We start from the raw sequence: 4,628 nt of genomic DNA, 5'->3' as shown, positions 1-4,628 counted from the left end.
AGGCCAAAAATGGGAACTATTGATTTGATGACTAATTGATAAGTGGGTGACCAACTTTTGACTTGGTGACAATCCTTATCTTCTCTTGTCTGCCCAAAACGTCATTGATAACGTCAAAATTGGAGCCAGTTGTAAACATGAAAGTTGTAGGCAATTGTCTCAGCTTTCTTGTGTAAAAATTTCAGCTCATTTGGACTTCTAGAACTCCAGATATGGCCAAAATACCGAATAGTGCTCGGGCTGGAAGACAGATTCGGGCTTCTTTGTTGTTGCTACAATTTGGACTTGATAATGGCCTTTTTAGATCTTGGGCTCCATATGAAAGTTGTAGGCCTATGTCTTACCTTTCCATCCATATAAATTGGACCTAAATCTGAGATCTGTAGCTCCAGATATGACCCAATTACCGAACAGTGTTCCGGTTTGGATTGCACCGACATCTCTTTTCTAAGTTTGGCCATCTCTTTATCCTTGCAATTTAAGTTCTTCAAGTCATCAATCAATCCTTTCATTTATGTGATAGGCCTGCATTAAAAATAGACATTTACCATAAATTATAGGTATCTTATATTATTAGATACATTATTATAAAACATATTTTAGTTAAGGAGTTATTGATACTTCAAGTGCAAAATGATGATATAAAACCATGATAAAAATGCACTTTTAAGTACTAATCACACCCCCCAACCAGCTTATTACTAGTCCCTAGTAATCAAAGCGTTAAAATAGAAAACAAATTTGCAAATTTCACAAAGCAAGGTATTCATCATTTAACTTCCATTAGTCTATCCAGATAAACAAACTCTCATTAAATTTATATATCTGCTCAATACCTCTTAACAAGATATTAATAAACCTTTCTTTTGTGCTCAATGTATCAACACATAATTATGGGGCTTTTCTTGGAAGAAAACAAAATTTTTGTTCTAATGTTTAAGGTTAACTTCCTTGGGTTGGGATTACTATTTTTGTCTTTTTTTTTTTAACTCTATATACATATACTTTAAAAACATCATGCATCTTTAACCCTTGTAACGAGCTTTCAGCTAATGACTCCCAGACCAGTTGGTCTTAGGGCATTAGGTGTTAAGACACCCCTACGAGCTTAGTAACTCGGGTCGCAGATACTGATATGTAGATAGTGCAATGTTTGATTCCTTTAAGCTTTTCTCCTCAACCCATGTAACAAGCGTTGGGCCAATAGCTCCCAAGTCAATTGACTTTAGGGTATTAGGTGTTAAAACACCCCTTCAGGCTTAATTGCTTAGGTTAGGGAGGTTATGAAACAAAACTTATCTACATTTTTATTATCATCATTTTTTTTCTTTTTTTTTTTCTTTTTTTTTTCTTCTTTTTTTTCATGTTTTTGTTTTTTAATTATATACAATCCCTTTCCCTTAGTTGTTACCTTTAACAAAAGAACATAAATAATGTAATAATCCAATATGCAACCCACAATCATATGTTGAAGTGTGTGTGTGTAAATTAAGGTTTAAGAATACATGTTAAATAAGTATATGAGCAGAATTAAGTGGTAACAATACGAGAGTTTGTAAACCTGAATATTTCAGGAAGTATTATAATAGACCTTGTTAAGAATGGTTACTAAGATGCGTCTCAAGAGTCACTTTAACAAAAGAGCTCCTTTACTCTACCATCCTAGTAACAACAATTATGCACATGCTTTATGAAATGAAAAACACATTTTTTTTTATCAACTACTACCCTCTCCTCCTAACCAAAACGAGACATTGTCCTCAATGTTCTAAGGTAGAAAGATAGAGTATAGAAGATATCACCTGAAATAACGAACACTGACAAAACTTGAAACACACTGAAACAAAAATAAGAAATAACAAAACACAATAACAAAACCAAAAGACACAATTTTTTTTTTTTTTAAATTCAAATTGCAATTGTGATTGTGGCTCACATCTTCCCTTGGTTTTACGTCCAAGAACGACTTAAACGCCCTCTATGGGTCGGGGATAGGCTTCCCATCCAGTTTTCTTAAAAATTGGCAAACATGGTCTTTTTTTAGTCAGATTCCCAAGATTATGCCAAGCATGTTCTTTATGAAAATGGGTTCCTAAGTTATGAATTGCACGATGCTTATCTTGACTATGATGAGACTTAAGAGTCAATAGAAGATTATCTAAAGACTCTCTGTGTTTTGAAATAAATCCCACATTTTGACAATTTTCACAGTTTTTACAAAATGCATGTGACTCCTTGAATATGGTAGGCCAATAAAATCCACTCTGTAAGATTTCTACAATCCTCTATTTTGACGGGAAATGATCCCCACATGCCTTAGAGTGACAAAATTTAATGAAATTACTTACCTCATTATCGGGAAAACATCTTTGACATATTTGATCAGGACGATAATTGAATAAGTAAGGGTCAACCCAATAAAAGTTTTGCACGTTGCTCAAAAATTTTCTTTTGTCTTCGGTACTCCAGTGAGCTGGCAAAAATCCTGAAGCAAGAAAATTGATATTTTTAGCAAACCAAGGCATTGAACTAAGAGAAAGTAGAGATTCATCAGGAAAAGAATAATTGATTGGTGCAATGTTGGGTGTCGAATCTGTTGTCACTTTTGATAAAAGATCCGCATCAACATTTTTGGTGCTTTTTTCATCATCGATGGCTTCCTGATTGGTCATGGCATGAGGAAATGGAAGTGCTGGCAGTGAATCAGTCGTTTCTTTACAATTTTCAGATTCATCCCCTTCCTTACCCTCAGAGATTGACTCATCATCTTTCTCATAAGGTTTAAGAGAGGGTTTTTCAATAACCTTACCACTGCGCAGAGTAGTGACTGATTTGACTTGATCCATGTGTTGGCTTCCGGAACTACTTGCATTTGCATTGTATTGCCCCTTAGGATTTTGCTGTGGTTGAGATGGAAACTTACCTTTTTCTTGAAAATTAAGAGCAGATGTGAATTTTGCAAGAGTATCTTTGACCAAGTTGAGTGTTGATTGTCTCTTGCTTTTCAATGAATGCATACAAAGTTTCCTCAAACTTTCTTGTAGGAGATGGAGCATAAGGAGGTGCATATCCATGATAATTTTAGAAATTATGATGTGCTTGGAACTGTGGTTGTGAAGTTTATGCATTGTTGTTCTCACTCTTCCAATTAAAATTTGGGTGATTTCTCCAACCAGGGTTGTATGTTTGGGAGTATGGGTTGTGGTTGGGCCTTTGGAAACTGTTTAAAGCATGGGCTTGCTCATGGAGACATTCTTTAAAAGAAGGCAAGGTTGGACAATCGTTGGTTGAGTGTTCATTTGTTTCACAGATTTGACACACAATATTTTCAACAGATTTTAATTGACCACTCTTTTTCAATTCTAGTGCCTCGACTTTTCTAGCTAAAGATGCAAACTTGGCTTGAAGGTCATGATCTTCCCTAAGGTTGTACATACCTCCATTAGATGTATGAGGTTGAGTTTTACTCGGTGCCTCATAAGTACCCGCGGTGTCCCAATTTTGAGCATTTTCAGCTAACAAGTCTAAGTACTCCATTGCTTCATCAGGGTCTTTATCTTTAAAAGTTCCATTGCACATCAATTCAACCATTTGCCTATCTTTAGGTGTTAACCCTTCATAGAAATGTGAAACCAATCTCCATGTTTCAAAACCATGATGAGGGCAAGTACTAAGCAAGTCTCGATACCTATCCCAACATTTATAAAATGTTTCTCCTGGTTTTTGAGTGAAAGTGGTGACTTGTCTCTTGAAAGAGTTTGTTCTATGAGATGAGAAAAACTTCTTTAAAAACTCTTGTTGCATTTCATCCCAAGCACGAATGGATCCTGGTCTTAAATTTTGTAGCCATGTTTTAGCTTTATCTTTTAATGAAAAAGGAAAAAGCTTTAATCTGATGGTGTTCATGCTACAATTTAAATTATTATATGTGTTGCACACCTCCTCAAATTCCCTTAAATGCAAGTATGGATTTTCCAAATCTAAGCCATGAAAAGAAGGTAAAAGTTGAATAATACCTGGTTTAAAATTAAAATGAGATGCATCGGGAGGAAAAACTATGCATGATGGTGCACTTGTTCTTGTGGGATTCATGTGGTCTCTAAGTGTTCTAGCACGGTTATTCTCATTATTTTCATTATGAAGTGATTGATTATCTTCTTCAGCCATATTTTCTGAAAATGATGAGGATACCCTACAAAGTCTACCACTTGATGTACGTGACCACACTCTCATGCACGTGTAGGAATAAAATAATAAAAAAAAAAAAGAAAGCAAAAGAAGGAGGAAGAAAACAAAATAAAAAGAAACAAAAGAAAAGAAACAAAGTTATATACAAGAAAAGTGAAAAGAGAAAATAAAATAAATACTATAATTTATACAAGAACTTACCTCCCCGGCAACGGCGCCAAAAACTTGACACGACGAAAAGGTTGATGTCTTCTCCCAAGTGCAGGAGTGTCGAAGTAATAAATAACCCAGCAAGACCGGGGTCGTACCACAGGGAGGTTAATTGTACAAATTATAAACAACAATTATAAACAACAATAATAGCAATAACAACAATAACAACAATAACTATAATAATAATAATAATAATACTAGTAGTAGTAGTAGTATTAGTATTAATA

The sequence above is a fragment of the Populus euphratica genome, unplaced genomic scaffold, assembly GCF_000495115.2.
Source record: "Populus euphratica unplaced genomic scaffold, PopEup_1.0 scaffold1142.1, whole genome shotgun sequence".
In the NCBI taxonomy this organism is placed as follows: Eukaryota; Viridiplantae; Streptophyta; class Magnoliopsida; order Malpighiales; family Salicaceae; genus Populus; species Populus euphratica.
The sequence above is the reverse complement of the archived record's forward strand: the minus strand, read 5'-3'. Positions refer to the sequence as shown.